At 34.3% G+C, this 12,957-nt stretch overlaps 1 long non-coding RNA gene across 1 annotated transcript in view; it reads right to left on the reverse strand.

Moving 5' to 3' along the window:
* Positions 1-12,458, reverse strand: part of LOC132922807 (uncharacterized) — a 50,789-nt gene extending 38,331 nt beyond the window's left edge. The window contains exon 1 of the long non-coding RNA XR_009661051.1: positions 12,370-12,458. This is a non-coding gene — a long non-coding RNA (uncharacterized LOC132922807). The remainder of the gene's footprint in view (positions 1-12,369) is intronic.
* Positions 12,459-12,957: the final 499 nt, after the last annotated feature.

The raw sequence follows: 12,957 nt of genomic DNA on the forward strand, positions 1-12,957 counted from the left end.
TTTATCTGATTCGTCCGTATGTGCAGTGTACTAATACAAAAAATATCATTGTATTCTCATTCTTCAGGGATGTATAATTTGAGATTGCCACTCAACACATTTTTTTGTTGTGTGAATAATTACGTCTCGAAGAAATAAATCAATTGCTCTTAGTTCTTTATAGCAGTCTTTGTAAAATGTTAGTTAAAACAATAAATTACTATATAATACAAAACAATTTACGCAATTTGTTCAGTGTAGTTATGTAATATGTTATGAAAAACAATATTCATTATTTAGTTTTATCAGTAAAAAACGTATTGACCTAAGAAATGGAACAAATATTTGAATGTACATTGTACATATTATCTCCTGAAGTATTCGAAATATTTCTTATAGAACAATTCACCATTCAAGTGTATTATACTAATCAACAACTCAAATAAATACTTTAAAATACATATCTTTTATCTAAACAAAAATCAATGAATATAATTTACTTAAATAAGATTAAATTTATTTGTTGATTATTTTCGTATACAATTTTAACGAAAATTATCTAAATTGTAAATTGTTTATTTAACTTGTACTCACCTATTTCAACTATATCACCTATTTATTAAACACATATTCTGTTTTAAATCAAATATTGATACAAATTAATCATATGAATAGTACCCACTATTTAAAAAACGTGTATTAAAATACTCTTATATTTAAGTTTACTATACTAAACATAAATAGGCAACTAATAATATTTATATCAACCATCTCATATTTTGATGTATAGATAAAAACTAAATTATAATTCATATAGGAAGCTATTTCCTTTATATTATTACCTATTGAGCATTAACTAATAATAGGAATGTGGTAAGAAATTCTGTTATCTAATTATATATAAAATTGACTTTAGATCACAACTTAGTTTTTTTAATCTATTATAAAACACTGATTTTTTTTACAGTGTACCTTTTTAAACATGTACATTATTGTATACAAATGATTCTATGTATTAAAAATATTAACAAAACAATGAACATTTTTTTTTTATTGTGACATCTTGCAAATTAATAATACAACAAAAATGTTTACAAAACTCATAAAAAAATTCTTAAAAAAAATATTTAAAATTTGAATCTTTGTTTATTTTTTCATATCATGACTATTAAATGAGTACTCCAATTGCACATTTGACGCCAAAGACGAGCAGATGATTTGAAATATTGGATACAATTTAAAAAAAATATATGTAAATAAAAAAACAATTAAACACAGTTTATTTTATTATAATAACTATACATTATAAAAAAACGCATTTTTCTGTTTTTTATTTTGTGAAAATAATTGAATTAATTATCTTTGTTACGGGCTTACGGCGACACTTTAATTAAAATAAAATACCTATACTGTGATATAATATATTATATTATATATGATTACTAAAACCTTATAAAAACAGCTAGATAAATAATAAATAGCTGATTAGTAAAGATTAATAATTACATTTTAGCACTGTTTTATTACACAATTCATGATAAAGAAATATTTTATATTTTATGTTCAACTTAATTCATATTGAATTCTTAAAATATTTTAGATATTCTCATAAAAATTATAAAAATATTTTTTCTAAACATATATACTGTATAGTTTATAATAAAATTAAATGTATTTAAATTTAAATTTTAGCTTTTACTACGTAGCTCTAAAAGTAATCGATCCAATAAAATAGTATACAAATTAGAACTATTTTGTTAAATATTTAATACGACATATCGGGTTACACAATAACAGTGAGTTATTCACCACGACTCACGAGGCAAAGCTTGTTAGATGTAAACTAAGAAGTATTATATAGAATGAGATGGATGTCTTCTGGCTTGACACGGTTAATTATGGTAAGAAATGAGTTTTAGAGAGTGTGTAGGAATGGTCCCTATATTGGTGATTAAGCAGGAGAGATTATATTGAGATGGTTTAGACGTATTCAAAATAGTAAAGGAGCACAGGGGAGTTGAAAGGGTGTTTGGAATAGACATGAAAGGAAACCCGAGAAGAAATTAATAGGAATAATCAATATTATGATGTAGAGAAATGGGGAGTGGCAAGATGGAGTACAAGATTAATGGACAAGGAGTAAAAGAGGAATGGCAATCAAAAGTTCAGGGGAAAAAAATAACCACCATGCCAATGTCTGAGATGAAATCGTTATCGTAGATAAATAAATATCGTAAATATATATCGTAAATATATATATATATATATATATATATATATATATATTTTAATGTATTTAAATTAAGATAACCAAACCAAATATTAACATTAACCATGAATTGATTAAGTATTTATAATATGTATTTACATTGGCCATAACATTAAATGTATGTTTATACCTTAAAATATATTATACTGAAACACTAATAATAGTTAATACTTTAATAGAAATATAGAATATTTTTACATTTAAAACAACTATAGACATTATTATTGACATAGGTGTTATGTAGTATATGTAATATTTTCCTATATTTCTCTGAGCACGTGTATTTTAAAAAATACGTTATAAATTATAAATGCATACATTGTATCAATGGAAAAGAGTAACAAAATGAGCATTGCAAGAGACATGCAGTTACACAACCGTAATAATGCCGTACTAAATGCGGGGTAAAAGTAGTTCCGTTTTGCCAACAGTTTAGAATACTTTTTGAAGAAAGAACTCTAAATTTCGATAGTCTTTGTGGTGTACATATGGTAAACGATTGAAAAACTATAAAACTATTCAATAACATTGAATATTTTATGAGATCCACACCAGTGCGATTCGGTGGCTCTCGTTTTCGGATGGGTAGTCGGCGGCAGGGTGGGTGACGTACATAACGAAACTCGTGTAAGTGCGACATCGTATTGTAACAATATAATAACAATCGGCGAATGAAAAGGAAATGGATGTGATGGCTGGGGCGGTGTTTGTGGGGTGGCGGAGTAAGAGCCAACGTAACTGTAGGTATACAGGTGCTCGTAATTACTGTCGGCACCGTGCACGCGGCGCTTTAACGCATTGTCGGCGAAAGGGTTTTTCCGGGCGCACCGCGTAATTGCGCGCGACTGGCGCAAACGGAATAAGAAAATGTAATTTGGGCTTCGCACCCCCATACACCTCCCATCGCCTCCCCGTCGTCGCCACCCCGACACACGACCAAGACCTGCGTGCCAATACGTGCGAGACCTTCGAAAAAGACGCGGCGGGTGGACTGCGAGGTACGAACAGCGGAAAACCAAGAGAGCGGCTCGTCAACTAATTAGCTAGTAGTTCTAAGTTTTAATAATAATTAAAAGCCACGCGGCAAACTTGGAGGAGAAACGAACGAGTGCTGGCAACGACGACGGAGCGCGCACGCTCGCTACCCCTTCCACCATTTAATTATAATGTACATGCACATATATTAGATATATATATATATATATATTTGCGTGTGTGTACACTATGTATACACATTCGCAAGACTTTGAAGCGAACAAACTTAATCGCCACGGGCGTATAAATATATAAATATACGGGTATTTGAAACAACACAGTTTTATCTTTTATTTTTGTGTGGCGGTGTGCTCTCCTTATTAATGGAAGGAAAGAAACACTCTCACGATTTATACTTTATGTTTTTAAGAGATAATATGTAGCACCATTTTAGCCATTCTAACCGGTCATCGCAAGAATCACAATACGCGTGTGTACTCGCAATAAGGGTAGTTTCGACCGAAAAATACCCCCTACCGGTACAACATGCGGAACATTCGATTTATACCCGCGAACTATTAACTCCGATAAACATAGCGGCGTACAACGCTCCGGATATGTAAAATGTATATAATTATTGACAAATAAGAAAATGTTATTTGCCTATTGTATATAGGTAGGTATGATAATATGTCGTGAATGTCTTGATGATTTCTACCATTGACGGAATTCGTTTTAATATCTGAAAAGTTGCTTAACAAAAAAAAAAAAATTTTGATTTTCGTTTCGTTTTCTGTGATGAAGACGTATATACATTCCAAATATTTTAGACTTTAGTAGTGTAAAATTATAATATTATCGACACAATAAATTATACGATATACAGAGTAGGAGCTTAAGACGTTACGCCGACGTTTTCTTCGATTATATTATTATATAAGTTTGCGCGTGAACGAGTCAGATTCGATAACGCGTCCTCGGAGGACCACGATGGCGCGAAAGGACTGTATAGCAACAACAACAACAACAACACGCGCCGTCTTCTTATCTACGGTACCGAGCTCGTTTAAATTATTGGCGGCCGTTATGTTCTTGGACCGCGATAAGAATATTCTCAGGGGTATAGTTACACGAATGAAACATTAACCGAACTATTCTATATTTTAAACCACTGCTCCCTTATTATATTATATGCTTCTTCCGCGATTACAGTTCACCTGTGATTTCCATACTTATACGCCGATTTCCTTTCCTCGTCGAAAATACATAACCCTTTCCCCGAAAACGTTTGATAACTGTATTTCCAGCATCCCGTGCCGTCACCGTCGACGACCTAAACACGAGCAAATAACGAATTATAGTACTAAAAAAAAAAAAAATGTCAAAAGTGTCCGGAACGACCGCCGCAACCCGACGACTGGGCGACGGAGTATCTCACGCGCTACGTGACCCCGCCTATAAATGTATACACGACGTGGGCGACGGTGACGTTATCCTAAACTTTTGGTCGGTTTAACGTAGTGCTACGTGATGGAAATAAAAACGACATTTTGATAACGCGATTACCGTGTTTTTCCTTTTCTCCAATCGTGTACGGCAGTTAACGACTCGGTCGCACACTCCGCCAACAACTGTTACAAACAAAATGTTTTACAATAATCAAATAAATATAATGACATTTTCAACAGAATATTTAACCGCCGAACCGTTAATTTAGACCATTAGTACAACAATTACGATATTTACGAGTCGTCGTCATTTTCTCTAGTGCGATGTGTACATATCCAATATAAAAACGGTGTTAATCATTCCACATAACGTATTTCACGAAATCAAATGCGCGTTCTATGACACTCGACGTTATGTTTTAAAATATTCAGATCACCGTTATGAAGGGTGATGATATGGTGTTAAAACTCGAGTCAATATCATTTAGCTTTCGTGGCATAAAACGTGATGACGTCGCGAAAATGCCAAATGACGAATACTTGAATATATATTTCTTCGGCCGTTATTGTACTTATAAGCTACCACACCATTTTAAGTTTTAACATTTTATACTTTGTAAAATAATTCTATTATAGGGACAAAAAGGCACGAGCTGGTAGCACTGCTTAGCGGGGAGTGTGTTGCACCCACCCATTGGGAATAATATTGTCTCTAGGTAAAATACAAAGGTTGAGGATCCATACACTTTTGGGGTTACAGAGAAAGCATATAACTTATACATATTATATATTATATATATATATGTATATTCATTGTGACCGAAATCCCCGTTCCTCGTTACTCGCTACTGTGGCTACTGCCGTTAAAAAGGGATTTTAAATCCCTTTTCCAAAAAAAACAATGGCCGGTGGAAAAATTAATATTTAATTTCCACCTCTTGTCCAACCGAGGCGGTGCTCTCGAGAAAAACCTACGCGTGTATAATATATAAAATAATATAACGCGTCCAATTACACAACTGCCGGTCGTGGGAATTCACTTTTTCATAACCTTCTCCGTCATCCCGCGCCATGGGCCCCTCGGAACCAGTGGTTAGGGTTGACTTATACAAAAATATCATATATTCAACGCACACTTTAGAAAAACATTATGCCCGTGTTTTTGCAAAATGTATTCCGTCGCCCTTTTTTGGTGGGTATAAATATAGCCGGGACAAAAGTGCGCATTAATTTAAACGTATGTATATTGTATACGTATACTCGTTACAGCACGAACACGCACTTGCCGACCATACAGACCCCTCTTCTGAAAAATGTCCTCAACAATTATACCAAACACGGACAACAAGTCTAATGACAACCCCTTTTCGGCTATCGTAAGACGTTATCTTCGCAGCTTTGTAGCACGCGCTGCACTATAGTCATCCCACGGGACGTTGACTCAATTTTCTCTTTATACAGTATATGGTATACGTATAAGTATAATACATGTAAGGTACATGTTCTCAAAAGAGAATTAAAATAAATAAATAACAAACCGGTCACATTTTGTACTGGAAAATTAATTAAATATTTTTGACGAATTTTAAAGACATTCAAAAATATAATTTATTGTTTGTTAGACGAAAGTTTATTTGAACCACAAAATAAACGAATGCCAAAGTTCTAAATATGCACATAATAATATTATTAGTAATGGCAATGCAAAAATTTGTTTACACACCAAAAACAACTCCGAAACCAATCCTTTTTACTAGGTATTGAGGTACTGGCACGTCGTTTATATATAGAAGAAAACCGTTAAGCAATCCTGACCAGAATGATATTATAACATCAGTACACAATGTTTAATATATAACATTTAAATGTATACACTACTTAAAAATTTATAATGGTTATTTTTCTAGTTTCAAACTCTGGTACTTTAAATTATAATTGAATCATAATTGTATAGATTAAATAGATTAGTAAAACTCCAGATACTTGAACATTCAAATAATTAAATAATTTTTATAATATCGACATAAATAGTTTTTAAACATTTTAAAATATAAACTACTTTACGTACTAAAAATTTGCATTATGGATAATTATGATTACGGATATGTAGATGGATTAGTAAATATACGTAATAATATACAACCATTGTTTAAAAATTATTTCACTGATGCTTTTACCGTAATAATAAATTAGCTTAGTCCGCAAATTAATAATTTCAGATTTTTAATACGATACAATAATGTAATATCCACATTAATACTAAAATAATATATACATATATACATATATATTATAAATATAATGTATTATATTTAATTATGAACTATACAGCATTCAAGAATGTAAGTTTGATGTACAGAATGCTATTTAAAATGAATAAATAAATCTTAAACTACTAAGATAATTCGGTATCCAAATGTACTGACAACGATTCAATTTACATTCGATAGATACTTTTATAGCATTGAATAAAAACAAAATAATTATTCAATTCAGTATTCTAGTACACAATAGTGGGGCTGGGATCTCTCAGTCTTGAAAGCAAATGGAAATTAATTACGTTTTCCACGTATGCCCGCCAAAAAGGTTTCGTCAATATATTATAATAAACCTACCCGAAGACTGTAGCTATGCAATATAATATATATATACATTATACATTATATCTATATATATATATTAATATAATAGTAATAGTAATAGTAATATGTCGTAGGTACGCGTCGTCTTTTACAGCGCCGGACACGAGTGGGACGGCTTTTAAAGGACAACGTTAAATTCCCAGGCTGCACATGTACATATCATATACGTATGCTATACACGCGTGCACGGGCCCTCATCTACCACAGTGAGTTTCTTTCGGTCGAGTGAAAAGAGAAGAGAGAGAGAGAGAGACACACACATACATACGTACATGCACACAAAGAGTGAGCAAGGGACGACGACGACGATACGTAGGGAGAAGAAGAGTTCAAACGTCGTCTCAGTCGCCGTCTACGCGCGTATATATTATAATAATAATGTGATAAAATTACCCGGGCCGAAAGAGAGCGGAATAAGAGTAGAAACGGGAGAAGAGAAAACGAGGGTGGTCCGTGCGTGTGTGCGTCTTGTTGTCGGGCACGATAAGGGACGCGAAACGGAGCTGCAGAGCGGCGACGGGAAGAGAACTCGCGCGCAGTATAATATATATGTATATGCACACTGAAACCCGGCAGCAGTTTTAAACTCGTATACCACTTCGCCGCACCCTAAGCCGAATGAATAATGGCGGCAGCGGCGGCGGCCCGGGGGTAAAGAATCCCCTATTTTCTTTGCGCCGCCCCCTCGCGCGCGCCACGGATTCTTTGGCGGCCGAAAAGGGTGGCGCGGGCGGTGGCGAACTATACATTCTTGGTGCGCGCAACCCCCCTGCCGCTGAACTTGCCCGCCACTATATATATATATATATTATACTTCCACGCCGACACGCCGCTCTAACCCTTTTTGCGCGCGAGAAACATTTTAAAGGCATCTTTGCCGTTATCGGTGTGCAGTATCATCGTCGTGCACGCGACACGGCCCGACTACCATAGACATACACACACACACACACACACACACACAAACACAAGATCATATTATATATGTGCACAGTACACGGTGGGCACGAAGGGAGGATGGCCTCGTCGAGGGGGACCCGTATGAATTACGGCCGTAAGGTTATAAACCGTGCCAAGAAATCCTATTAAGTATAATATGAAATACTTCGACCACGCCGCTGCCGTTTCCGAGCGTATATATATACCGTGTGTCTATGTGTGTGTGTGTAGGAATTCGACGATAACAATATTCCCGAGCTCTTTGCTATGGGTATTATTACTATTATTATTACCGTCATGTCGTAAGCGCCACAATAAGAATCGCCGTACATATATCTATAAAGGTTTTACCTGTCAGAGGAATGCGCACCGCTTCTTCCTATCTGGCCACGAACCTGCGTATTCATTATTATTATCGTCGCACTAAACATTGTTATACCTACGAACTAGGTTAGGTCAGGATAAGCGCGGGTAGATACGTGCAACGACAGAATGGACAATTTTTTTCGAAAAACTTGTTAATATACGTAGGTATATCACATCATAATGTAATTTAAACATCACTAAGAAGCCAAATGATATACCTAATATAATAAAATACATAATAATCGTAGACAGATTGAAACAAACATTTATTATTGGTTTACAGTAAACAGCGGTGGTCATTTTTGATTTAATCTTAATATAATAATTTTTTTGATTAAAATTAAAATGTATTTTTTTTTAAGTCCATTGTTGCCATCAATGCATGTCCGTGGGTATTTATCAAGAGTATTTTATTTTAGATGTTATGTTCACTGAAAAATTGAAATTATACCTTAGATTTACGGAATAATATCAGCTAATAATACATAATACATAATACATAATACATAAGGACTAATAGGACTATATAGATAGAAATATTAAAGGGAAAAATACCTACATTTATTCAATTTCATAAAAAGTTATGAATAAAATATATCTTCGATATAAGATTAGATTATATTGAGATGAATAAAAATAAATAAATATTTTAGTTAAAAAAATCCTTAAATGTATTAATTTAAATAATCTATAATCTCTATATATATATTTTACACACTAAGTATATAACTATTGTAAACTATTTTATGATTAATAACGAAGTTAAACGTAGTAAAATAATAAAACCAGTTAAATTACAAAAAGTAAAAGAAGCGAATAAAGTTTATTTTAGTTAAAATTTACTATATAAAATCCCAAGGGTAATACAAAAACTACTCCGACAAGTTTTATTTTATTATTCATTAGTACCAGTATGTGTTATTAGTTAGTTTTTAATTGCCAAGGATTGTGTAACTATACATTTCTGAGTACACTTTTTATATTGATCAGTATAAGATTTTATGTGTGAATACTTTTTTTCTAGTAAGAACATTCATAAAGTTGCATTAAGCCTATCAAAAATATTGTAAATTGAAAAACTATTAAGATTATTAAACGTAAGGAAAATCTATCGACTAGCGTAAAATGGTTTTGATGAAATGTCAGCGAGTACTTAGTTTTAACTTTTAACCAACATATAATAAGAATCAATTTTAGAATATAATAATTATATTAATAATATTCCATAGTAGTCTTTTTATAATTTTTAAAGTTTATACACTAATACCTAAACTAATAAGTAATAAGTAAAAATATATTATAAACTTGCGATTTTAGATTTGTATTTTTGACAGATATTTCAATATTTTTAATATTAGCTTATTATTTTATTAGAGCGGGCATCGAAAATCTAATTAAACAGTAACATTATTAGAACAGTATTTCTCACAAATGTCTTGAATAATATTATTATAGTTATAATTTATTAATAAATTTGTTAACCAAAATTTGTACCGGTGTAATATCATTCACAATATTATTCTTTTATTTTGACTATAATCGTTTTTTTTTCTAATTAAAAGAGAACCCCGAAAATTCTCAGTTTTATATCAAAAGTGGTTCTACTTTAACCTTGAAATAGGATATTAATACATATTTGATCAGTTAGTTTTACCGAGCATAATATTATTATTTATTAAACAAAAACTATAAAAAAAAACTGAGAAAAAAATCACGGCAACTCATTTTTAATAAAGTATTATTTGTTTGTATTTTAATACAACATAATTGTAATTTATACAAACTCGACACCGAGTATTATGTAGATGTTTAATAATTTTCAAAAAAGGGACTATTTTCCATCTAAATATAGAATTTTTAAAGAATTACAACATTTGTATTTATATTATTTACAAATAAATTTAACTTCCATTTACCATCATAATATACCTATATTAATATATTATTAATGTAAATGTTTAATTATTGCCAATTATATAACATCACGTAGATGCTACTAAATTCTTCATGGGCCCTAACCAAACATAAGAAATAGAGATTCAAATTAAATAAACTGTTGAGATTAATCGTACTTGGAAAAAGTTACCAGTGTCGAGAAATCGTTTCCGTTATATTTGTGCAACGATATGTTTAAATATTATTATTATCACGTGTTTAATTATTGCTATTAGTCAAAGTCAATTATCGCAATGGTAATATGAATTCATATATTATGCGCGTGCAGAATGGACGACGTATTTTAACGAAACAAAAATAAATCGTTTCGCCGACATTGACACTCTACGGCACGATCAAACAATGTGAAAAATTTGACGTGTACCGGCAGTGTAGCAACTGTACGAAGGTACATAAAGTGGTAGAAACGTGTAACGGAATTCGAATGAGAGTATGAGCGGGCGGATTCTCGTAAATGGACAAAGCGTGTAGTAGAAGTCTGTTTAAAGTCGAAGGGAAAAACTATATGTACATTTGAAACGACGTCGGTGGTATAGTGGTGGCGGTGGCGGCGGCTGTAGTAAGGAAAGGAAACGGAGGGATCTTGCCGGCGGGGAGGTGTGGCGGTGGTCTGGGTCGATAGATAATTTATGCGATGTCTGTAAGAGGGTACGGTTCGAGTGGGCAGGGTAGAGGGGGAGAGTCCGCGAGGAGACGAGACGAGACGAGACGTGGCGGCAGTGCGGCAGAGAACGTCCTCGGAGCCGGGGCAAAAGGAGGCAAAAATGGAACGTCGGGAGTGCGGCGGCGGCAGAGCAAAGGAAAATGTTGACGAGAAAACTTTTGTATGAATAATGAAGCCCGCTTGCTGCAAGTCGAAGGGTTTTTCGGACAGGCGGCGGCGGAGGTGGTGGACGGCGACGACCGGGGGTTAGATAGCAGCGGCAGGCAGGCACAATGGCTGAACCCCGGGAAAAGAGGGCGAACTTTAGTTTTGACGTGCAATCCTCTCTCTCTCTCTCCCTCCACGCACGCACATACACTATACACACATATTATACATTATACACTTGTGTGTGTGTGTGTCTGCGTGCGTGTACCATTACTCTCTGTTATATAATATGCGTAAGCGTGTGCGTATTTTTGCGCGCGTAGATGTATACACACGTTGAAAGGAAGCATTATTCGCGCACAAGCACACACACGCGCGCGCGTTATATTTATATACATAACGTGTACGCTCGCGGGGCAAAAGACGAACGAGCGGGTGAAATAATTCTGCGAGTCGTTACGGCTCTGCTGGTGATAAAACGACGGCGGTGTCGACGAAGAAGGCGAAATATAAAGAGGACCCGTCGTAATAATAAAGTTTCCGAGCCGATTTATTATAATGTTATACTGGAGCACACGCGTTGCCGACGGAAAGACGACGACGGCCCCGTGGCACAGGCGACGTCAACGGCGGCCATGGCGGCGACGAGATGTGTTTAATATTGTTATTATTATTATTATTCCGAGAAATTGTTTTTAACGTCATCGTCGTGCGCGCACACTAGAGATTTGTGGTATATTGTATTAAACATAATATAACCTCGGAAGACGATTGTCGTCACGCGTTTTTTCAGTATTTTAATATTATTCATATCGATTAAATATAAACAAAAAAAAAAAAAAACGGTATTATTCGATACACGAAAACGCGCGTTGAAACATTTCAACACCGATACGATAGACAATAAACCGATATCCGACAAAAAAAAGAAATCCGGAACCAATACGCGTAAAAACTCAAAAAATATAAATAACTGATACTTACGAATCGTTTTTTAACGCGCGTTCCCAGATCGTGACATGGCTAAGGCTGAATCGACGATCGTACTGCGGTGTTTGAAATCCGAATGAACGGCCAGAACCGATATACGATAATAATATTATACATCGCAGAGAAAAAAAGGGGTTCGATCGGGTTTTGCCGAAGGGCCGATACCGGTCGTTCCTGTCAATCCAGTTTTATATTATTATTATTATTTTATTTTTTATATTTTATGGCATGTCGTTCTCGGGACATCGAAAGGCTATCGAACTAGTTTTATCGATTGTAACACGTTTATATTGTATTGTACCCGTGGTTTCCACTGTGGGACCGGAATTACTCGTTCCGCGGCTGGACATCTGGTCCCCTATTTTTGACCGTCCGCGGTCTTCGAACCCCGAGGGAAGAACCTTTGTGGCCAAAATTTAGAGAAATACACATATACGCACAAAGTAATAATACAAATCACAATATACGCTTCGTCGTCGGATCGACGAAAGCCCAGCGGCGAATTCGCACAGGATACCCCACGGTCTTTGGATACGCCTATCTACTGTGTTCTTTCAGCTCATTATCGGCGATTGGCAATAT

Source organism: Rhopalosiphum padi, chromosome 2, assembly GCF_020882245.1.
Source record: "Rhopalosiphum padi isolate XX-2018 chromosome 2, ASM2088224v1, whole genome shotgun sequence".
NCBI lineage: Eukaryota > Metazoa > Arthropoda > Insecta > Hemiptera > Aphididae > Rhopalosiphum > Rhopalosiphum padi.